General features: G+C 34.7%; 1 pseudogene; it reads right to left on the reverse strand.

Annotated features, from left to right (window-relative positions):
- Window positions 1-241: 241 nt before the first annotated feature.
- LOC133997233 (NACHT, LRR and PYD domains-containing protein 12-like) lies at window positions 242-26599 on the reverse strand (annotated as a pseudogene).

Genomic DNA, 26599 nt, shown 5'->3' on the forward strand with positions numbered 1-26599 from the left:
GCTCTGACTGTGGTAAAACAGCGACGTCTCACTCTCTCCCAGCAGTAATCCTTCTCCTGCTGAAAGTCACAGTCAATTCTCTTCTGCTTCATTCATTAGTTTTAGTCCTCGTTAACTCTCAGTGTGATTCTGAGATGCTTGATTAATATGAGCCCAGGGTCATAGTCTGACTTATAACACCTGATTTTTAAAAATCTTTTCTGCAACAAACATAACAAATCTATAAAGTGCTGACTTGAACAAAATCCAGAGATAATTGTTCAGTTCAGTGAAGAGACTTAAGTGAAGATGACAAAATCCAGATCCAGGCTCCGGTCCAGATCGATCATCAGGATCCCGCTGATCCTCTCTCAACACTCCTGGATGTTCACTCACACTCTGACAGAGATCACCACTTCCGTCTGATGGGAGAAGAAGAATCAACAGAGGTCAAAAATCAGTGTTTAGTGAGACTCACTTCATCAGCTGTCAGTCAGTGATGCAGCACATCCAGTATAAAGAGCAGCAGGGACTTCAGTCCAAAGTTTAAAGCTACAGTCTCTGTGGGATTTGAAGATATTTCCTGCTTTTAAATCATCACATGACAATCAGTCAGAGCTCTCAGCTAAACAGCTGCTGTGATTCCTGGACTTCAGCAGAGGTTCTGGTCTGTATAAAGACGACATGGTTACTAAACATAATGATGCTTGTGTGAAATCAGAGCCAGTGATTTGCAGGCTGCAGTCAGACTGATCTTAGAGCTCTGACAAAGATGAACTGATCAATTGTTTAGTGTTGAAATTAGAGAACAAACACTTTGAGATCAGATATGATGGTGTGACAGTTTGATGATGAGGACCACTGTCTCTATACATCTTGTAAGGCTGTCAGCTGTAATCCATCTTTATTTCCTGCAGACATCAACAACAACAGTCGTCTTCACATCAACTCAAACACATGATCACAACAAGCTTCTGGCTCATCTGATTGGCTGACTGTTATCTCTCTCTTTGTCTTTCTGTCCAATCCTGAAGCCTGTCACTATTCTCCTCTCAACGCTTCACTGAGGAAAGCAGCACTGAGAAAGTTGGAGCTTCACCAGGAAATTCTACTTTGATACTGACTGTGTTTAATACTAAACTGAGAGCATGGACTGAATCCAACTCTACTGACCTCAGAGTCTCCAGTCTGCATTCTTTACTGTCTTTAAGATCGAACAGTGGCTTCACATCTGAATCCCGCAGGTTGTTGTAGTTCAGATCCAGCACTCTCAGATGGGAGGGGTTGGACTTCAGGGCTGAGACCAGAGTAGCACAACTGATCTCTGACAAAGTGCAGGATCTCAGTCTGAAAAAAGAATAAACGATGTAGATTAAAACCTGTTCATAATACTTTTTTATTAGTAGTATTATTACCAGTATCAGAGTAAATTATCCAGTGTTGGACTTTTCTTGTTATATCAAGATTTTAAATGTGCAGTCAATGGACTTAACCACTGAAAAAGAAAACATTTCCATTACTCAGTGTGGCTCAGCATAATATTAACTTAATGTCTGCAGTTTATTATCATCAGAACTGTCACATCATATCAATCAGCACAGAGGTAAAAAATGGTGTCTGACCCCAGAGTCTCCAGTTCACAGCGAGGACTCTCCAGGAAATTACACAGATGCTTCACTCCTGAATCCTGCAGCTTGTTTCCACTCAGATCCAGCACTCTCAGATGGGAGGGGTTGGACTTCAGAGCTGATACCAGAGAATCACAGCTGATCTCTGACAAACCGCAGCACCAGAATCTAAACAAAGAATTAATTATGTCACTCTAAACAAATACATAATACATACATAATCCAATCAAATGTAATCAGGTTTTACATGTGTAATACAACATTTCTGTCATCATCAATGAGCATTTTGCTAAAATGTACTGTGTCGCTAAAATGAACAGTGTCTTTCTCATTGTGTTACTGTGGATCATCATAATATCAGCCTTCAACAGACATCATCCACATGTCACCCAAATATTCAAATACACATTCATGTCAACACTGATTCATAAAAAAGGATCTGAAGGATCAATATTAATGATCAGACATTACTCATTAAAACAATATAATATAGACTTTGTCATTGCACAGATCCAGATGTTATTCTTTTAATATACACATGAATTAACTTGAACAACTAACAGTGGACATTTTCTACAGTTTCTTTAAGAACCTGTCATATAACTACACACCAAATTTTGTACAGTCAAAAATAAAAAATATGGATAAAAAATAGTTTATATTTATGGACATAAATTAGGTTCAGTTGTTAAACATTAAAATCGACAATGCTAGAAGTGAACTGACCCCAGAGTCTTCAGTCTACAGTCTGGATTCTCCACAAAATTGCACAGCTGCTTCACTCCTGAATCCTGCAGCTTGTTCTTACTCAGATCCAGCTCTGTCAGATGGGAGGGGTTGGACTTCAGAGCTGAGGCCAGAGAAGCGCAGCTGGTCTCTGACAAACGGCAGCCCCTCAATCTGAATAAAGAATAAATGATGTAAATTAAAAATAGTTTATAATCCAATCAATTGTGTCCATATTTTAAATGTGTAATTCTAAGTACTATGTCCTCATCAATGAGCCTTTCACTAAAATGAATAGAGTGACTTTGTCATTGTGTTATTATGGATCATTATAATGTCAGCCTTCTACTATCATCCAAATGTCTCTACAATGTGAAGACACCTATTGATGTCAAGACTGATTAATAAAAAATACTCCATCTTTCTGTGTCGCTTTGTGTGTCTGTGTGTGTGTGTGTGTGTGTGTGTGTGTGTGTGTGTGTGTGTATGTGTGTGTGTGTGTGTGTGTGTGTGTGTGTGTATGTGTGTGTGTGTGTGTGTGTTAGGATTAATACCAATGATCTGACATATTTCTTTAAAATACATTAAAGAATGGAATAAAGAAATATTTTTGAACAAGTAAACTTGATCAGTTTCAAAAAGATATTAGTTGAGAGGATCTTCTGTATATACACGTGACTATTAACCAAAAATTATAAACATTTATTTACTTTAAAAATTAAGAGAGGACATTTTTATAAAAGACAGACTAAACTTTGTACAGTGAAAAATGAAAATATATTTTACAAATAAGCCCTCATGAATTAAAGTTACATATGTATATAAATAAGATTCAGTTGTTAAACATTAAGATCAACAATAGTAAAAGTAAGTGAACTGACCTCAGAGCCTCCAGTCTACAGGCTGGACTTTCCACAAAACCACACAGTCTCTTCACTCCTGAATCCTGCAGGTTGTTTTCACTCAGATCCAGATCTCTCAGATGGGAGGGGTTGTCCTTCAGAGCTGAGACCAGAGAATCACAGCTGGTCTCTGACAAACTGCAGCACCACAATCTGAAGACAGATTGAAGAATAATTCAGTTATTAAAATCATGATCCAACCAGATATGCTCAGATTTTAAATCTGTAGTTTAACATTACTATGTACTAATCAATAGTATATAGATGTGAATTTTTTTTGTCATATTTTATTATTTTTACTTTTACAATTTTTTTTCTGGCATAGACTCCTTTATTATACAGTAGAGAGACAGGAAATTAAGGGAGAGAGAGGGGTGCGACATGCAGAAAGGTCCGCCGGCCGGTACTCGAACCACTCGACCACCTGAGCGCCATTTTTGCATTTTTTTAAGACTAAATTCTGTACAGCAAAACATATAGAAAACAAATTAACTTAATGGATATATGGTATATAAATGTGGTTCAATTGTTAAACATTAAGATCAACAATCGTAACAGACAGTCAGTGAACTGACCTCAGAGTCTTCAGCATACAGTCTGGATTCCTCATGAAATCACACAGCCGCCCCACTCCTGAATCCTGCAGGTTGTTTTCACTCAGATTCAGATCTCTCAGATGGGAGGGGTTGTCCTTCAGAGCTGAGACCAGAGAAGCACAGCTGATCTCTGACAAACTGCAGCACCATAATCTGAATAAGAATGAACAATTCAGTTATTACAATAATAGTCCAGAATATTTAGTACACAATTTTGAGTTTTGATCCCTCCACTGCAGCTCAGCAAGGAAACACTGAAGAAACACAAAGATGCTTATTTGATATGTGTAACTCCGACTGCCAAAGCCTCATATTAGTTTAAACTTTAGAAGTCATTTTTACACAGAACAAGACTGTGGATTTTAGATTCCTGAAGAAAAAAGATTCTACAGATTTGTGCTCAGGCAAATCCTGAAAATATATGAACCAAATATTTGAAACCTCCGTGAGGAATTTGAATGGAACATTTAGATTAAAAATAAAAAAACTACCAAAATGACAACTAGTGAACTGACCTCAGAGACTCCAGTCTACAGTTTGGACTCTTTAGTCCAGCAGAGAGAAGCTTCACTCCTGAATCAGGCAGGTCTCTTTCACTCAGGTCCAGCTCTGTTAGATGAGGGTTGGACTTCAGAGCTGAGGCCACAACTTCACAGTGAGTCTCTGAGAGTCCACAGCCAGAAAGTCTGTAATGACACATATATTACAACATATGATAGAGAGGAAACTTTAAGATCTTTTTAAATTTCAGATTCAGATTCTTTCTTTATTGTCCCCAGGTGGAAATTTGTTGTCATAGCCGTACTCATAACATTCAAATGGTCAACAAACATCACCAACAAAAAACTTGTAGAAATTCAACAGGATACAAAACAGTTGAATTCTACCATTGTGCTCTTTTATATTCATCAGACATCTGTGCATTCCCTGCTACTACTCTTCTCTACACCAACAAGACAGAAAACACCTGAGTTTCTTTGTGGAACCAACAGAATATCATAAACACTTAAAAACAAAATAATGAAACATGGCTTTTTTCTTTAAAATAAAAAGTTGAATTCATTAGAAATAACTGACAATTGCTCAGTTCAACACACTCTGGTTTAGTTTTGTATGACTAGTACTTTATGAAGGCTAATGTTGGTTAATGTAATGAAAGGTTTTGAAGGTTTTAGAAACCATTTAGAAAAAAATGACGATGAAAGCAATTCTCGCTGACTTCAGAAATCTTCTTTAGAAAATGATACAGATCTTAATTTGAACTCTTAATCATAGAGGTGAAAACAGTGTCTGTCTGATTATATGCTATCTGCAAAACCTTCTCATTTAATAATAACTTTACTGTATTCACTGATAAATGTAAAACACTGATATATGCCATGATAAAAAAGCTGCTGTAATAAAAACCTCAACCACAACCTCTAAAGTCCTTAATTTGTTTTAGCAGGTGTGAATGACGCTTCTGTCACACAAAGGAAAAACAAATAGAGGAAAAAACTGAAATCCAAAATTACTAGAAGTTAGCTAGATAGTTAGATTCATACAAATGTACATAATTCCTGATATAAATTATATTAATGAACTAAACTAAGTAAATAGAATAACTATGTTCATTAACTGAAAGCTGTGAACACAACCAACTAACAAAATAGACATGATTTGCACTCACAGCATTTGAAACAGCTGAAGAACATCTGTGGCAACTGATATTATTTCAGCTATAAACAACACTAATAATAATAATACAAATATTCATATTTGAAGAATTAGTTACTAATTTACACTGATTTATAATACTAATCAGTAATCACATCTGGACTTACACAGACTTTCTGCAGTTCCTCACAGCTGGGATCAGTCTCAGTCGTCCCTCCTCTGATGTGTTGTACTTCTTCAGGTCCAACTCATCCAGAACCTCCTCTGACATCTGCAGCATGTAGGCCAGAGCTGAGCAGTGGATCTCAGAGAGTTTCTTCTTCTTTGATCTCTTCTCTGACTTCAGGAACTCTTGGATATCATGATGTACTGAGCGGTCGTTCATCTCCATCAGACAGTGGAAGATGTTGATGCTTCTGTCAGGAGAGATATCAACTTTGTCCATCTCCTTCAGATTTTTGATGACTCTCTGGATGATTTCTGGACTGTTCTCTGTCTGACCCAGAAGGTCTCCTAAGAGACTCTGGTTGGACTCCAGAGAGAGGCCATGAAGGAAGCGAACAAACAGGTCCAGGTGGCCATTTTTACTTTCTAGAGATTTCTCCATGGCTCCTTTCAGGAAGTCATCCAGTGATGAGCCACAGCTATCATTGTTTCTGACATTGGCAGAAAGTTTGTCTTCTCCCAGGAAGTCCTTCAGTACCTGTGTGTTCCTGCTAGTGTAACAGTGGTACATGTAGACTGTAGCCAAAAACTCCTGAACAGTCAGATGAACAAAACTGTAGACTGTTTTCTGGAATATCACAGTCTTTTTACTTTTAAGGATCTCTGTACAAAATCCTGATAACACTGAGGCCTCTGTGACATCAAGACCACACTGCTCCAGGTCTTCTTGGTAGAACATGATGTTTCCTTTCTGCAGTTGTTCAAACGCCAGCCTCCCCAGCTTCAGAAGAAGGTTCCTGTCAGCCTCCGTCAGCTCCTGTGGACTCGTCTCATGTCCCTCATCATACTTGTTCTTCTTCCTCTTTGTCTGAACCAGCATGAAGTGTGAGTACAGGTCAGTCAGGGTCTTGGGCAGCTCTCCTCTCTGGTTTGTAGTCAACATGTGATCCAGAACTGTAGCAGTGATCCAGCAGAAGACTGGGATGTGACACATGATGTGGAGGCTCCTGGATGTCTTGATGTGTGAGATGATTGTGCTGGACTGCTCTCCATCACTGAATCTCCTCCTGAAGTACTCCTCCTTCTGGGCATCAGTGAAGCCTTGTACTTCTGTTACCCTATCAACACATGTAGGAGGGATCTGATTGGCTGCTGCAGGTCTGGAAGTAATCCAGATGAGAGCCGAGGGAAGCAGCTTCCCCTTGATGAGGTTCGTCAACAGCACGCTGATTGATGACTTCTGTGTGACATCAGACACTACCTCACTGTTGTTGAAATCCAGTGAAAGTCTGCTTTCATCCAGGCCGTCAAAGATGAACAAAACTTTACAGACAGCGAGCTTCTCTGCTGTGAGCTTCTGTAATGTTGGATAGAATTCATAGATCAGCATGAGCAGACTGTACTGCTCATCTTTGATCAAGTTCAGCGCCCTGAATGAGAACAGAATCAGCAGACTGATATCTTGGTTTTTGGATCGCTGTGCCCAGTCCAGAGTGAACTTCTGCACTAAGAAGGTTTTTCCAACACCAGCGACGCCGTTCATCATAACGACTCTGATGTGTTTCTGTTGGTCAGGTAAGACTTTAAAGATGTCCTGACACTTGATTGGAGTGTCATGGAGGGTCTTCATCTTGGAAGCTGTTTCAAGCTGCCTCACCTCATGTTGTGTATTAACCTCTTCACTCTGTCCCTCTGTGATGTAGACTTCAGTGTAGCTGCTGTTGAGGAGGATTTCACTTCCTGCTTCATCAGTTCCTTGAGTCACACATCCACATGTGCTGCTCAGACTGATCTGATGTTGATCTAAAACCTCCTGCAGATCACTTTCTGCTGAAAGAGAAAAAGAAAAGTATAATTAAAAAGAAATATGTCTCACTGTGTTAATGTAGAGTAGGATGGAGGAGGTAGATACCTGTCCTGTTTTCAGAGATGATGACATCAGCAGACAGATCTTCAGCCTTAGTTTGTACAGTGCTGGTCTGTCTGTCTGCAGTACAGGTCTTGTTGTGGATCCTTCTCCACACTGGGGACAGGAGGAGTCTCCCGATGAAGCAGACTGGTTCCAGTATGACATGATGCACTATTTGCAGAACCAGTGTCCACAGCTGGTAGAGAGTGGATCCTTTAGGACGTCCTGAAAACATTCTTTATGACACATGACATTAGTGGAGGCCAACCAACAGCTCACAAGTTGCATTCAATATAATAAATAAATTGCAAAAGTTCAAAAGTAATTAGATAAACACAACAATGAACCAGAGAAGAAGAAGAAGAAGAAGAAGAAGAAGAAGAAGAAGAAGAAGAAGAAGAAGAAGAAGAAGAAGAAGAAGAAGAGAGACTAAACTCGCAGTTTTACTTTAGTAAATATAGACTGATACAATTTGACTCATTACTAAACCCTAAGGAAATATTACACTGGGTTATCTACTAATCTTTTTACTGGAAAATCAAATACCAATAGCAGCCCTTTCTCTGTCTCTGGTTAACATGAAAAAGTTATGTTTATCTGGCTGAATCATCTTCAGTCAGTTTACAGTAGAAACAGTCTCTTACTTTGTATCTGAGGATCCAGGTTCATCACTGAAGAATGGAGGATAACCTTTAGACCGGTCACTCTTCATAGACAGACAGCTGGATATTACAGACTCTGTTCGCTGTCTGTAGAAACAACAATTGTTTTAAACATATCATTAGTTATTACAGATGTAAGATGAAACATGGTGCAGGTTCATGATTTAATAATGACAACAGTATATTTATTAACAATGACGAATGGTTATCCTTCCGTATGTTCTAAACATTTTGTCTACAGCTGCAAACTGGATATGCACCATTCAGCCAAAACATTAAAACCACTGACAGGCAAAGTGAATAACATTGATTATCTTATTAAAATGGCACCTGTCAAGGGGTGGGATATATTGGGCAGCCAGCGAACAGTCATTTCATGAAGTTGATGTTTTGGAAGCAGGAAGAATTTGCAAGTGTGAGGATCTGAGAAACTAATAAGGGCTGAGTCAGAGCATCTCCAAAATGGCTACACATCTTCCCAGTATGCAGTGGTCAGAACTTACCAAAAGTGGTCCGAAGAAGGACAACCAATGAACCTGCAACAGGGTTATGGCCGTCCAAGACTCACTTATGCATGTGGGAAGCAAGGGCTACTGTTGTACAAATTGCTAAAAAAAAAGTTAATGCTGGCTATAACAGACAGGTGTCAGAACACACAGTGCATAATAGATTGGAGTGCCCATGCTGAATACTGTCCACTGCCAAAAAGCTCCTATATGAGCATCAGAACTGGGCCATGGAGAATGGGAGAAAGTGGCCTGGTCTGATGAATCACGTTTTCTTTTACACCATGTGGATGGTCAGGTGCATGTGCATCATTTACCTGGGTAAGAGATGGCACCAAGATAGGACTATGGGAATAGGGCAAGCCGGGGGAGGCAGTTTGATGTTCCAAGCAATGCTAACATAAACTTTGTTGCAGACCAAGTATACACCGCCATGGCAACAGTATTCAGTGATGGCAGTGGCCTCTTTCAGCAGGATAATGCACTCCACCACACTCGAAAAATATTGGTTGAAGCAACTAATAAGTGGTGTTTGTTTGTTTTGGGTTTTTTTCTATTTAAGATTACAGGGACAATGCATATTAATCAAAAACATAGATGTAAATACACAAGATTATAGCCAGTGGCTAATTTCCATCTTTAGTCCCTGGGGGCAGGTTTATGTTAAAAACCTGCCCCCAGGTTAAATGACACTGAATCATCTTCAGGTCAGTTTACAGTAGAAACAGTCTCTTACTTTGTGTCTGAGGGTCCAGGTTCATTACTGAAGTCTAGAGGATCACTTTTAGACCAGTCACTCTTCATAGACCGACAGCTGGATATTACAGACTCTGCTCCGTCCTCCTCTTCCTTTGAATCCTTCATCTTCTGGAGTCTGAGAGGTAAACCAGTAACACTGGAGACACACACACATACACAGTATAATAAATGAAGAAAGACTGAATACTTTCACTTTCACTCCCTGTTTGCTCCTCCTGCCTCTTTGTTTACTGTAAGCCATGGAGCACAGACCAAGCCTCTTGCTGAACAGGAAATCCTCTGAGTTATCACTGCCAAACACATTTCCCCCAAACACACAGGCTTATATATTGATTACAGAGGTGCAGAACCTCTACAGGGAAACATGGTCATACTGTATATATACTGTACTGTACATGTAGAAGTGTTTTTGGCCTCCTTATTTTTTTCTGTTATTTTTATGTGTTGCAGTATCTGCAATTTTTTTTTTCCTGAAATAACTGTTGTAGTATGATTATCAGGTGACCCTTGCTGTGTGGAGTGAATTTGGTGAGACTACAGTGAATAATATTAACGCTATTGACGATATTTCAAAATAAAATTACCCAAAAATATGCAATTTTTTTTTTCCTGAAATAACTGTTGTAGTATGATAATCCGGTGAACCTTGTTGTGTATCATGATTTTGGTCATCCTACACTGTATAATATTAACGCTATTGACCATTTTTCACAATAAAATTCCCCAAAAATATGCAAAAAGATTTTTTTTCTGAAATGACTGTTGTAGTATGATTATCAGGTGACCCTTGTTGTGTATCATGATTTTGGTCATCCTACACTGTATAATATTAACGCTATTGACCATTTTTCACAATCAAATTCCCCAAAAATATGCAAAAAGATTTTTTGTCTGACATGACTGTTGTAGTATGATTATCAGGTGACCCTTGTTGTGTATCATGATTTTGGTCATCCTACACTGTATAATATTAACGCTATTGACGATTTTTCACAATCAAATTCCCCAAAAATATTAAAAAAATTACCCCCCTGAAATAACTGTTGTAGTATGATTATTAGGTGACCCTTGTTGTGTAGCATGATTTTGGTCATCCTACACTGTATAATATTAACGCTATTGACGATTTTTCACAATCAAATTCCCCAAAAATATAAAAAAAATTTCCCCCCTGAAATAACTGTTGTAATATGATTATCAGGTGACCATTGTTGTGTATCATGATTTTGGTCATCCTACACTGTATAATATTAACGCTGTTGACGATTTTTCACAATAAAATTCCCCAAAAATATGGAAAAAACATTTTTTTTCTGAAATGACTGTTGTAGTATGATTGTCAGGTGACCCTTGTTGTGTATCATGATTTTGGTCATCCTACACTGTATAATATTAACGCTATTGACCATTTTTCACAATCAAATTCCCCAAAAATATGCAAAAAGATTTTTTGTCTGACATGACTGTTGTAGTATGATTATCAGGTGACCCTTGTTGTGTATCATGATTTTGGTCATCCTACACTGTATAATATTAACGCTATTGACGATTTTTCACAATCAAATTCCCCAAAAATATAAAAAGAATTTCCCCCCTGAAATAACTGTTGTAGTATGATTATCAGGTGACCCTTGTTGTGTGGAGTGAATTTGGTGAGACTACAGTGAATAATATTAACGCTATTGACGATATTTCAAAATAAATTTACCCAAAAATATGCAATTTTTTTTTTCCTGAAATAACTGTTGTAGTATGATAATCCGGTGAACCTTGTTGTGTATCATGATTTTGGTCATCCCACACTGTATAATATTAACGCTATTGACGATTTTTCACAATAAAATTCCCCAAAAATATGCAAAAAGATTTTTTTTCTGAAATGACTGTTGTAGTATGATTATCAGGTGACCCTTGTTGTGTAGCATGATTTTGGTCATCCTACACTGTATAATATTAACGCTATTGACGATATTTCAAAATAAAATTCCCCAAAAATATGCAATTTTCTTTCCTGAAATAACTGTTGTAATATGATTATCAAGTGACACTTGTTGTGTGGAGTGAATTTGGTGAGACTACAGTGAATAATATTAACACTATTGACGATATTTCAAAATAAATTTACCCAAAAATATGCAATTTTTTTTTTCCTGAAATAACTGTTGTAGTATGATAATCCGGTGACCCTTGTTGTGTATCATGATTTTGGTCATCCTACACTGTATAATATTAACGCTATTGACGATTTTTCACAATAAAATACCCCAAAAAAATGCAAAAAGATTTTTTTTCTGAAATGACTGTTGTAGTATGATTATCAGGTGACCCTTGTTGTGTAGCATGATTTTGGTCATCCTACACTGTATAATATTAACGCTATTGACGATTTTTCACAATCAAATTCCCCAAAAATATAAAAAAATGTTCCCCCCTGAAATAACTGTTGTAGTATGATTATTAGGTGACCCTTGTTGTGTAGCATGATTTTGGTCATCCTACACTGTATAATATTAACGCTATTGACGATTTTTCACAATCAAATTCCCCAAAAATATAAAAAAAATTTCCCCCTGAAATAACTGTTGTAGTATGATTATCAGGTGACCATTGTTGTGTAGCATGATTTTGGTCATCCTACACTGTATAATATTAACGCTATTGACGATTTTTCACAATAAAATTCCCCAAAAAAATGCAAAAAGATTTTTTTTTCTGAAATGACTGTTGTAGTATGATTATCAGGTGACCCTTGTTGTGTATCATGATTTTGGTCATCCTATACTGTATAATATTAACGCTATTGACGATTTTTCACAATCAAATTCCCCAAAAATATAAAAAAATGTTCCCCCCTGAAATAACTGTTGTAGTATGATTATTAGGTGACCCTTGTTGTGTAGCATGATTTTGGTCATCCTACACTGTATAATATTAACGCTATTGACGATTTTTCACAATCAAATTCCCCAAAAATATGCAAAAAGATTTTTTTTCTGAAATGACTGTTGTAGTATGATTATCAGGTGACCCTTGTTGTGTATCATGATTTTGGTCATCCTACACTGTATAATATTAACGCTATTGACGATTTTTCACAATCAAATTCCCCAAAAATATAAAAAGAATTTCCCCCCTGAAATAACTGTTGTAGTATGATTATCAGGTGACCCTTGTTGTGTGGATTGAATTTGGTGAGACTACAGTGAATAATATTAACGCTATTGACGATATTTCAAAATAAATTTACCCAAAAATATGCTATTTTTTTTTTCCTGAAATAACTGTTGTAGTATGATAATCCGGTGAAGCTTGTTGTGTATCATGATTTTGGTCATCCTACACTGTATAATATTAACGCTATTGACGATTTTTCACAATCAAATTCCCCAAAAATACGCAAAAAGATTTTTTTTCTGAAATGACTGTTGTAGTATGATTATCAGGTGACCCTTGTTGTGTATCATGATTTTGGTCATCCTACACTGTATAATATTAACGCTATTGACGATATTTCAAAATAAAATTACCCAAAAATATGCAATTTTTTTTTTCTGAAATAACTGTTGTAGTATGATTATCAGGTGACACTTGTTGTGTGGAGTGAATTTGGTGAGACTACAGTGAATAATATTAACACTATTGACGATATTTCAAAATAAATTTACCCAAAAATATGCAATTTTTTTTTTTCCTGAAATAACTTTTGTAGTATGATAATCCGGTGAACCTTGTTGTGTATCATGATTTTGGTCATCCTACACTGTATAATATTAACGCTATTGACCATTTTTCACAATCAAATTCCCCAAAAATATGCAAAACGATTTTTTTTCTGAAATGACTGTTGTAGTCTGATTATCAGGTGACCCTTGTTGTGTATCATGATTTTGGTCATCCTACACTGTATAATATTAACGCTATTGACGATTTTTCACAATCAAATTCCCCAAAAATATAAAAAAAATTTCCCCCTGAAATAACTGTTGTAGTATGATTATCAGGTGACCATTGTTGTGTAGCATGATTTTGGTCATCCTACACTGTATAATATTAACGCTATTGACGATTTTTCACAATAAAATTCCCCAAAAATATGCAAAAAGATTTTTTTTCTGAAATGACTGTTGTAGTATGATTATCAGGTGACCCTTGTTGTGTATCATGATTTTGGTCATCCTACACTGTATAATATTAACGCTATTGACGATTTTTCACAATCAAATACCCCAAAAATATAAAAAAAATTTCCCCCCTGAAATAACTGTTGTAGTATGATTATTAGGTGACCCTTGTTGTGTAGCATGATTTTGGTTATCCTACACTGTATAATATTAACGCTATTGACGATTTTTCACAATCAAATTCCCCAAAAATATAAAAAAAATTTCCCCCTGAAATAACTGTTGTAGTATGATTATCAGGTGACCCTTGTTGTGTATCATGATTTTGGTCATCCTACACTGTATAATATTAACGCTATTGACGATTTTTCACAATAAAATTCCCCAAAAATATGCAAAAAGATTTTTTTTCTGAAATGACTGTTGTAGTATGATTGTAAGGTGACCCTTGTTGTGTATCATGATTTTGGTCATCCTACACTGTATAATATTAACGCTATTGACCATTTTTCACAATCAAATTCCCCAAAAATATGCAAAAAGATTTTTTGTCTGACATGACTGTTGTAGTATGATTATCAGGTGACCCTTGTTGTGTATCATGATTTTGGTCATCCTACACTGTATAATATTAACGCTATTGACGATTTTTCACAATCAAATTCCCCAAAAATATAAAAAGAATTTCCCCCCTGAAATAACTGTTGTAGTATGATTATCAGGTGACCCTTGTTGTGTGGAGTGAATTTGGTGAGACTACAATGAATAATATTAACGCTATTGACGATATTTCAAAATAAATTTACCCAAAAATATGTAATTTTTTTTTTCCTGAAATAACTGTTGTAGTATGATAATCCGGTGAACCTTGTTGTGTATCATGATTTTGGTCATCCTACACTGTATAATATTAACGCTATTGACGATTTTTCACAATAAAATTCCCCAAAAATATGCAAAAAGATTTTTTTTCTGAAATGACTGTTGTAGTATGATTATCAGGTGACCCTTGTTGTGTATCATGATTTTGGTCATCCTACACTGTATAATATTAACGCTATTGACGATTTTTCACAATCAAATTCCCCAAAAATATGCAAAAAGATCTTTTTTCTGAAATGACTGTTGTAGTATGATTATCAGGTGACCCTTGTTGTGTGGAGTGAATTTGGTGAGACTACACTGTATAATATTAACGCTATTGACGATTTTTCACAATCAAATTCCCCAAAAATATGCAAAAAGATTTTTTTAACTGAAATGACTGTTGTAGTATGATTATCAGGTGACCCTTGTTGTGTAGCATGATTTTGGTCATCCTACAGTGTATAATATTAACGCTATTGACGATATTTCAAAGTAAAATTACCCAAAAATATGCAATTTCTTTTTTTCTGAAATAACTTTTGTAGTATGTTAATCGGGTGAACCTTGTTGTCTATCATGATTTTGGTCATCCTACACTGTATAATATTAACGCTATTGACGATTTTTCACAATAAAATTCCCCAAAAATATGCAAAACGATTTTTTTTCTGAAATGACTGTTGTAGTATGATTATCAGGTGACCCTTGTTGTGTATCATGATTTTGGTCATCCTACACTGTATAATATTAACGCTATTGACGATTTTTCACAATCAAATTCCCCAAAAATATGCAAAACGATTTTTTTTCTGAAATGACTGTTGTAGTATGATTATCAGGTGAACATTGTTGTGTAGCATGATTTTGGTCATCCTACACTGTATAATATTAACGCTATTGACGATTTTTCACAATAAAATTCCCCAAAAATATGCAAAACGATTCTTTTTCTGAAATGACTGTTGTAGTATGATTATCAGGTGACCCTTGTTGTGTATCATGATTTTGGTCATCCTACACTGTATAATATTAACGCTATTGACGATTTTTCACAATCAAATTCCCCAAAAATATAAAAAGAATTTCCCCCCTGAAATAACTGTTGCAGTATGATTATCAGGTGACCCTTGTTGTGTGGAGTGAATTTGGTGAGACTACAGTGAATAATATTAACGCTATTGACGATATTTCAAAATAAATTTACCCAAAAATATGTAATTTTTTTTTTCCTGAAATAACTGTTGTAGTATGATAATCCGGTGAACCTTGTTGTGTATCATGATTTTGGTCATCCTACACTGTATAATATTAACGCTATTGACGATTTTTCACAATCAAATTCCCCAAAAATATGCAAAAAGATCTTTTTTCTGAAATGACTGTTGTAGTATGATTATCAGGTGACCCTTGTTGTGTAGCATGATTTTGGTCATCCTACACTGTATAATATTAACGCTATTGACGATATTTCAAAATAAAATTACCCAAAAATATGCAATTTTTTTTTTCTGAAATAACTGTTGTAGTATGATTATCAGGTGACCATTGTTGTGTAGCATGATTTTGGTCATCCTACAGTGAATAATATTAACGCTATTGACGATTTTTCACAATCAAATTCCCCAAAAAAATGCAAAAAGATTTTTTTTCTGAAATGACTGTTGTAGTATGATTATCAGGTGACCATTGTTGTGTAGCATGATTTTGGTCATCCTACACTGTATAATATTAACGCTATTGACGATTTTTCACAATAAAATTCCCCAAAAATATGCAAAACGATTTTTTTTCTGAAATGACTGTTGTAGTATGATTATCAGGTGACCATTGTTGTGTAGCATGATTTTGGTCATCCTACACTGTATAATATTAACGCTATTGACGATTTTTCACAATAAAATTCCCCAAAAATATGCAAAACGATTTTTTGTCTGACATGACTGTTGTAGTATGATTATCAGGTTACCCTTGTTGTGTATCATGATTTTGGTCATCCTACACTGTATAATATTAACGCTATTGACGATTTTTCACAATCAAATTCCCCAAAAATATAAAAAAAATTTCCCCCTGAAATAACTGTTGTAGTATGATTATCAGGTGACCATTGTTGTGTAGCATGATTTTGGTCATCCTACACTGTATAATATTAACGCTATTGACGATTTTTCACAATAAAATTCCCCAAAAATATACAATTTTTTCCCTCCATGAAATGACTGTTGTAGTATGATTATTAGGTGACCCTTGTTGTGTAGCATGATTTTGGTCATCCTACACTGTATAATATTAACGCTATTGACGATTTGTCACAATCAAATTCCCCAAAAATATACAATTTTTTCCCTCCATGAAATGACTGTTGTAGTATGATTATTAGGTGACCCTTGTTGTGTAGCATGATTTTGGTCATCTTACACTGTATAATATTAACGCTATTGACGATATTTCAAAATAAAATTACCCAAAAATATGCAATTTTTTTCCCCCTGAAATAACTGTTGTAGTATGATTATCAGGTGACCCTTGTTGTGTAGCATGATTTTGGTCATCCTACACTGTATAATATTAACGCTATTGACGATTTTTCACAATCAAATTCCCCAAAAATATACAATTTTTTCCCCCCCTGAAATAACTGTTGTAGTATGATTATCAGGTGACCCTTGTTGTGTAGCATGATTTTGGTCATCCTACACTGTATAATATTAACGCTATTGACGATTTTTCACAATAAAATTCCCCAAAAATATACAATTGTTTCCCTCCATGAAATGACTGTTGTAGTATGATTATTAGGTGACCCTTGTAGTGTAGCATGATTTTGGTCATCCTACACTGTATAATATTAACGCTATTGACGATATTTCAAAATAAAATTCCCCAAAAATATGCAATTTTTTTCCCCCTGAAATAACTGTTGTAGTATGATTATCAGGTGACCCTTGTTGTGTATCATGATTTTGGTCATCCTACACTGTATAATATTAACGCTATTGACGATTTTTCACAATCAAATTCCCCAAAAATATGCAAAAAGATTTTTTTTCTGAAATGACTGTTGTAGTATGATTATCAGGTGACCATTGTTGTGTATCATGATTTTGGTCATCCTACACTGTATAATATTAACGCTATTGACGATTTTTCACAATCAAATTCCCCAAAAATATGCAAAAAGATTTTTTGTCTGACATGACTGTTGTAGTATGATTATCAGGTGACCCTTGTTGTGTATCATGATTTTGGTCATCCTACACTGTATAATATTAACGCTATTGACGATTTTTCACAATCAAATTCCCCAAAAATATGCAAAAAGATTTTTTGTCTGACATGACTGTTGTAGTATGATTATCAGGTGACCCTTGTTGTGTATCATGATTTTGGTCATCCTACACTGTATAATATTAACGCTATTGACGATTTTTCACAATCAAATTCCCCAAAAATATACAATTTTTTCCCCCCCTGAAATAACTGTTGTATTATGATTATCAGGTGACCCTTGTTGTGTATCATGATTTTGGTCATCCTACACTGTATAATATTAACGCTATTGACGATTTTTCACAATCAAATTCCCCAAAAATATACAATTTTTTCCCCCCCTGAAATAACTGTTGTAGTATGATTATCAGGTGACCCTTGTTGTGTATCATAATTTTGGTCATCCTACACTGTATAATATTAACGCTATTGACGATTTTTCACAATAAAATTCCCCAAAAATATACAATTTTTTCCCTCCATGAAATGACTGTTGTAGTATGATTATTAGGTGACCCTTGTTGTGTAGCATGATTTTGGTCATCTTACACTGTATAATATTAACGCTATTGACGATATTTCAAAATAAAATTCCCCAAAAATATGCAATTTTTTTCCCCCTGAAATAACTGTTGTAGTATGATTATCAGGTGACCCTTGTTGTGTAGCATGATTTTGGTCATCCTACACTGTATAATATTAACGCTATTGACGATATTTCAAAATAAAATTCCCCAAAAATATGCAATTTTTTCCCCCCTGAAATAACTGTTGTAGTATGATTATCAGGTGACCCTTGTTGTGTAGCATGATTTTGGTCATCCTACACTGTATAATATTAACGCTATTGACGATTTTTCACAATAAAATTCCCCAAAAATATGCAAAACGATTTTTTTTCTGAAATGACTGTTGTAGTATGATTATCAGGTGACCCTTGTTGTGTATCATGATTTTGGTCATCTTACACTGTATAATATTAACGCTATTGACGATTTTTCACAATCAAATTCCCCAAAAATATTAAAAAAAATTCCCCCTGAAATAACTGTTGTAGTATGATTATCAGGTGACCCTTGTTGTGTAGCATGATTTTGGTCATCCTACACTGTATAATATTAACGCTATTGACGATTTGTCACAATCAAATTCCCCAAAAATATACAATTTTTTCCCTCCATGAAATGACTGTTGTAGTATGATTATTAGGTGACCCTTGTTGTGTAGCATGATTTTGGTCATCTTACACTGTATAATATTAACGCTATTGACGATATTTCAAAATAAAATTACCCAAAAATATGCAATTTTTTTCCCCCTGAAATAACTGTTGTAGTATGATTATCAGGTGACCCTTGTTGTGTAGCATGATTTTGGTCATCCTACACTGTATAATATTAACGCTATTGACGATATTTCAAAATAAAATTCCCCAAAAATATGCAATTTTTTCCCCCCTGAAATAACTGTTGTAGTATGATTATTAGGTGACCCTTGTTGTGTATCATGATTTTGGTCATCCTACACTGTATAATATTAACGCTATTGACGATTTTCCAAAATATAATTCCCCAAAAATATGCAAAAAGATTTTTTGTCTGACATGACTGTTGTAGTATGATTATCAGGTGACCCTTGTTGTGTATCATGATTTTGGTCATCCTACACTGTATAATATTAACGCTATTGACGATTTTTCACAATAAAATTCCCCAAAAATATGCAAAAAGATTTTTTTTCTGAAATGACTGTTGTAGTATGATTATCAGGTGACCCTTGTTGTGTATCATGATTTTGGTCATCCTACACTGTATAATATTAACGCTATTGACGATTTTTCACAATCAAATTCCCCAAAAATATAAAAAAAATTTCCCCCCTGAAATAACTGTTGTAGTATGATTATTAGGTGACCCTTGTTGTGTAGCATGATTTTGGTCATCCTACACTGTATAATATTAACGCTATTGATGATTTTTCACAATCAAATTCCCCAAAAATATGCAAAAAGATTTTTTTTATGAAATAACTGTTGTAGTATGATTATCAGGTGACTCTTGTTGTGTAGCATGATTTTGTTGAGTATACAGTGTATAATATTAACGCTTTTGGCGATTTTTCACAATAAAATTCCCCAAAAATATGCAAAAAGATTTTTTTTCTGAAATGACTGTTGTAGTATGATTATCAGGTGACCCTTGTTGTGTATCATGATTTTGGTCATCCTACACTGTATAATATTAACGCTATTGATGATTTTTCACAATCAAATTCCCCAAAAATATGCAAAAAGATTTTTTGTCTGACATGACTGTTGTAGTATGATTATCAGGTGACCCTTGTTGTGTATCATGATTTTGGTCATCCTACACTGTATAATATTAACGCTATTGACGATTTTTCACAATCAAATTCCCCAAAAATATAAAAAGAATTTCCCCCCTGAAAAAACTGTTGTAGTATGATTATCAGGTGACCCTTGTTGTGTGGAGTGAATTTGGTGAGACTACAGTGAATAATATTAACGCTATTAACGATATTTCAAAATAAATTTACCCAAAAATATGTAATTTTTTTTTTCCTGAAATAACTGTTGTAGTATGATAATCCGGTGAACCTTGTTGTGTATCATGATTTTGGTCATCCTACACTGTATAATATTAACGCTATTGACGATTTTTCACAATCAAATTCCCCAAAAATATGCAAAAAGATCTTTTTTCTGAAATGACTGTTGTAGTATGATTATCAGGTGACCCTTGTTGTGTAGCATGATTTTGGTCATCCTACACTGTATAATATTAACGCTATTGACGATATTTCAAAATAAAATTACCCAAAAATATGCAATTTTTTTTTCTGAAATAACTGTTGTAGTATGATTATCAGGTGACACTTGTTGTGTGGAGTGAATTTGGTGAGACTACAGTGAATAATATTAACGCTATTGACGATATTTCAAAATAAATTTACCCAAAAATATGCAATGTTTTTCCTGAAATAACTGTTGTAGTATGATAATCCGGTGAACCTTGTTGTCTATCATGATTTTGGTCATCCTACACTGTATAATATTAACGCTATTGACGATTTTTCACAATCAAATTCCCCAAAAAAATGCAAAAAGATTTTTTTTCTGAAATGACTGTTGTAGTATGATTATCAGGTGACCATTGTTGTGTAGCATGACTTTGGTCATCCTACACTGTATAATATTAACGCTATTGACGATTTTTCACAATAAAATTCCCCAAAAATATGCAAAACGATTTTTTTTCTGAAATGACTGTTGTAGTATGATTATCAGGTGACCATTGTTGTGTAGCATGATTTTGGTCATCCTACACTGTATAATATTAACGCTATTGACGATTTTTCACAATAAAATTCCCCAAAAATATGCAAAAAGATTTTTTGTCTGACATGACTGTTGTAGTATGATTATCAGGTGACCCTTGTTGTGTATCATGATTTTGGTCATCCTACACTGTATAATATTAACGCTATTGACGATTTTTCACAATCAAATTCCCCAAAAATATAAAAAAAATTTCCCCCTGAAATAACTGTTGTAGTATGATTATCAGGTGACCATTGTTGTGTAGCATGATTTTGGTCATCCTACACTGTATAATATTAACGCTATTGACGATTTTTCACAATAAAATTCCCCAAAAATATACAATTTTTTCCCTCCATGAAATGACTGTTGTAGTATGATTATTAGGTGACCCTTGTTGTGTAGCATGATTTTGGTCATCTTACACTGTATAATATTAACGCTATTGACGATATTTCAAAATAAAATTACCCAAAAATATGCAATTTTTCCCCCCTGAAATAACTGTTGTAGTATGATTATCAGGTGACCCTTGTTGTGTAGCATGATTTTGGTCATCCTACACTGTATAATATTAACGCTATTGACGATATTTCAAAATAAAATTCCCCAAAAATATGCAATTTTTTCCCCCCTGAAATAACTGTTGTAGTATGATTATCAGGTGACCCTTGTTGTGTATCATGATTTTGGTCATCCTACACTGTATAATATTAACGCTATTGACGATTTTCCAAAATATAATTCCCCAAAAATATGCAAAAAGATTTTTTGTCTGACATGACTGTTGTAGTATGATTATCAGGTGACCCTTGTTGTGTATCATGATTTTGGTCATCCTACACTGTATAATATTAACGCTATTGATGATTTTTCACAATCAAATTCCCCAAAAATATGCAAAAAGATTTTTTGTCTGACATGACTGTGGTAGTATGATTATCAGGTGACCCTTGTTGTGTATCATGATTTTGGTCATCCTACACTGTATAATATTAACGCTATTGACGATTTTTCACAATCAAATTCCCCAAAAATATACAATTTTTTCCCCCCCTGAAATAACTGTTGTAGTATGATTATCAGGTGACCCTTGTTGTGTATCATAATTTTGGTCATCCTACACTGTATAATATTAACGCTATTGACGATTTTTCACAATAAAATTCCCCAAAAATATACAATTTTTTCCCTCCATGAAATGACTGTTGTAGTATGATTATTAGGTGACCCTTGTTGTGTAGCAAGTTTTTGGTCATCCTACACTGTATAATATTAACGCTATTGACGATTTTTCACAATCAAATTCCCCAAAAATATGCAAAAAGATTTTTTTTCTGAAATAACTGTTGTAGTATGATTATCAGGTGACCCTTGTTGTGTATCATGATTTTGGTCATCCTACACTGTATAATATTAACGCTATTGACGATTTTTCACAATCAAATTCCCCAAAAATATACAATTTTTTCCCCCCCTGAAATAACTGTTGTAGTATGATTATCAGGTGACCCTTGTTGTGTATCATAATTTTGGTCATCCTACACTGTATAATATTAACGCTATTGACGATTTTTCACAATCAAATTCCCAAAAATATAAAAATTTTTCCCCCCCTGAAATAACTGTTGTAGTATGATTATCAGGTGACCCTTGTTGTGTATCATAATTTTGGTCATCCTACACTGTATAATATTAACGCTATTGACGATTTTTCACAATAAAATTCCCCAAAAATATAAAATTTTTTCCCTCCATGAAATGACTGTTGTAGTATGATTATTAGGTGACCCTTGTTGTGTAGCATGATTTTGGTCTTCCTACACTATATAATATTAACGCTATTGACGATATTTCAAAATAAAATTCCCCAAAAATATGCAATTTTTTTCCCCCTGAAATAACTGTTGTAGTATGATTATCAGGTGACCCTTGTTGTGTATCATGATTTTGGTCATCCTACACTGTATAATATTAGCGCTATTGACGATTTTTCAAAATAAAATTCCCCAAAAATATGCAAAAAGATTTTTTGTCTGACATGACTGTTGTAGTATGATTATCAGGTGACCCTTGTTGTGTATCATGATTTTGGTCATCCTACACTGTATAATATTAACGCTATTGACGATTTTTCACAATAAAATTCCCCAAAAATATACAATTTTTTTCCCCCCTGAAATAACTGTTGTAGTATGATTATTAGGTGACCCTTGTTGTGTATCATGATTTTGGTCATCCTACACTGTATAATATTAACGCTATTGACGATTTTTCACAATAAAATTCCCCAAAAATATACAATTTTTTTCACCCCTGAAATAACTGTTGTAGTATGATTATCAGGTGACCCTTGTTGTGTAGCAAGTTTTTGGTCATCCTACACTGTATAATATTAACGCTATTGACGATTTTTCACAATCAAATTCCCCAAAAATATGCAAAAAGATTTTTTTTCTGAAATGACTGTTGTAGTATGATTATCAGGTGACCCTTGTTGTGTATCATGATTTTGGTCATCCTACACTGTATAATATTAACGCTATTGACGATTTTTCACAATCAAATTCCCCAAAAATATACAATTTTTCCCCCCCCTGAAATAACTGTTGTAGTATGATTATCAGGTGACCCTTGTTGTGTATCATGATTTTGGTCATCCTACACTGTATAATATTAACGCTATTGATGATTTTTCACAATAAAATTCCCCAAAAATATGCAAAAAGATTTTTTTTCTGAAATGACTGTTGTAGTATGATTATCAGGTTACCCCTTTTGTGTATCATGATATTGGTCATCCTACACTGTATAATATTAACGCTATTGACGATTTTTCACAATCAAATTCCCCAAAAATATACAAAAAGATTTTTTTTTCTGAAATGACTGTTGTAGTATTGATTATCAGGTTACCCCTTTTGTGTATCATGATTTTGGTCATCCTACACTGTATAATATTAACGCTATTGACGATTTTTCACAATCAAATTCCCCAAAAATATACAATTTTTTTCCCCCCTGAAATGACTGTTGTAGTATGATTATCAGGTGACCCTTGTTGTGTATCATGATTTTGGTCATCCTACACTGTATAATATTAACGCTATTGACGATTTTTCACAATCAAATTCCCCAAAAATATTAAAAAAATTTCCCCCCTGAAATAACTGTTGTAGTATGATTATTAGGTGACCCTTGTTGTGTAGCATGATTTTGGTCATCCTACACTGTATAATATTAACGCTATTGACGATTTTTCACAATAAAATTCCCCAAAAATATGCAAAAAGATTTTTTTTCTGAAATGACTGTTGTAGTATGATTATCAGGTGACCCTTGTTGTGTATCATGATTTTGGTCATCCTACACTGTATAATATTAACGCTATTGACGATATTTCAAAATAAAATTCCCCAGAAATATGCAAGTTTTTTTTCTGAAATAACTGTTGTAGTATGATTATCAGGTGACCCTTGCTGTGTGGAGTGAATTTGGTGAGACTACAGTGAATAATATTAACGCTATTGACGAAATTTCAAAATAAAATTACCCAAAAATATGCAATTTTTTTTTTCCTGAAATAACTGTTGTAGTATGATAATCCGGTGAACCTTGTTGTGTATCATGATTTTGGTCATCCTACACTGTATAATATTAACGCTATTGATGATATTTCAAAATAAAATTCCCTCAAAATAAAACCATCTCACTGAATCATCTTCAGGTCAGTTTACAGTAGAAACAGTCTCTTACTTTGTGTCTGAGGGTCCAGGTTCATTACTGAAGACTGGACCATCACCTTTAGACCGGTCACTCTTCATAGACAGACAGCTGGATACTACAGACTCTGCTCCATCCTCCTCTTCCTCCTCTTCCTTCATCTTCTGGAGTCTCAGAGGTAAACCAGTAACACTGCAGACAAACACACACACACACACACACACACACACACACACACACACACAGTATAATAAACCCAATACAACCATGTGTGTTTTCTAGTCAACACAAAGATCAACTTTGACTCTGGTTTAAATCCATCCTCTACAGGGAAACGTGGCCATATATACTGTATGTACAGTGGAAATTTTTTCTTTTCTTTTTTTTAATGTGTTGCAGCATCTGACTGTCAAAGAACAAGAAAACCAACAAACAAGAAAAACAGGTTGGGTTGGAGTTGTTTAACATTACTACAATTTATTTTATAACAAAATATATCTGTACCCGATGATGTCCTGTTGGAACGCCCCTCCACTGTTACACACAACAAGCTTTAACTAAAAATTGTCACAAATGTTTAGTTTCTTATACAAAATGATGTGAATATAGCATTCAACAGATTGTTATTAACAATCAACAACAAACCATGATCTATAATCTTAAAATAGAGCAGAGTAGATGATACAAAGTTACATACAGGACATTTGCTGCTGCATATTGTCAGGTATGAATTTAATTTAAACATGTGACACAGAAACACATGATTAAAGACATGCACAAAAGACACACTGTTCTCCTCCTTCTGCAAACACACTTTGAGCTCATTCTGCTCTGTTGACTTTACACAGACTAAATAGTTTCACATTGACTCCAAACCTGTTGTCTGCTATCTTTCTTCTTTACTGTAACTGTGTGTGTATGTGCGTATCTACTATATACATATCTATTATTTACTCTTGTAAATACTGTAAATAATGTCACAATTATTTGTATTGTTCTTTATTCTTTCTTATTGCTGCTCTTCTATTCTATTTTTACTGTCCACTTTGCTGCTGTAATAATGCAAATTTCCCCTTTGCGGGACAAATAAAGGAATATCTTATCTTATCTTATCTTATCTTATCTTATCTTATCTTATCTTATTAACCCATTTCAGTTGAAAACCTGCTTTGTGAGGACAAGGACGATCCTCACAACTTCAAAAGGCAAATTGAGGGTTAAGAACTGGTCTAAATGTTAAGGCTAGAATTGGGTTTAGGTTCAGTTTAGGGATTTGGTTGTGATGTTTAAGGTTAGGGTAAGGGGCTAATGGATGCATCATGTCTATTAGGATCCTCACAAGGTATAAAGACAAATACGTGTGTCTATGAGCATGTGTGTACTTGGTTTTCCTCATGTGGATATAAAACACGTTTATGACTGCCTTTACTGCCTAACTGTCCTCCTCCCATTGTTCTTTACTGGAGGGTTGTCTTCTTTGTATTGTATTATCTATAGTTATACATTAACCCAAACCCAGTTAGTATTCTACACACATTAACTTGAAAGTCAGAGAAAGACTGAAGTCATTGTTCAATACTGATAAATGACCCAGAACTGTGAATGAATATAACACATTATAAACATTTATCTCCTGTAAATTCTTCAGGTCAGTTTACAGTAGAAACAGTCTCTTACTTTGTGTCTGAGGGTCCAGGTTCATTACTGAAGTATGGAGGATGACCTTTAGACCGGTCACTCTTCATAGATGGACAGCTGGATATTAGAGACTCTGCTCCATCCTCCTCTTC

Source organism: Scomber scombrus, chromosome 17, assembly GCF_963691925.1.
Source record: "Scomber scombrus chromosome 17, fScoSco1.1, whole genome shotgun sequence".
NCBI lineage: Eukaryota > Metazoa > Chordata > Actinopteri > Scombriformes > Scombridae > Scomber > Scomber scombrus.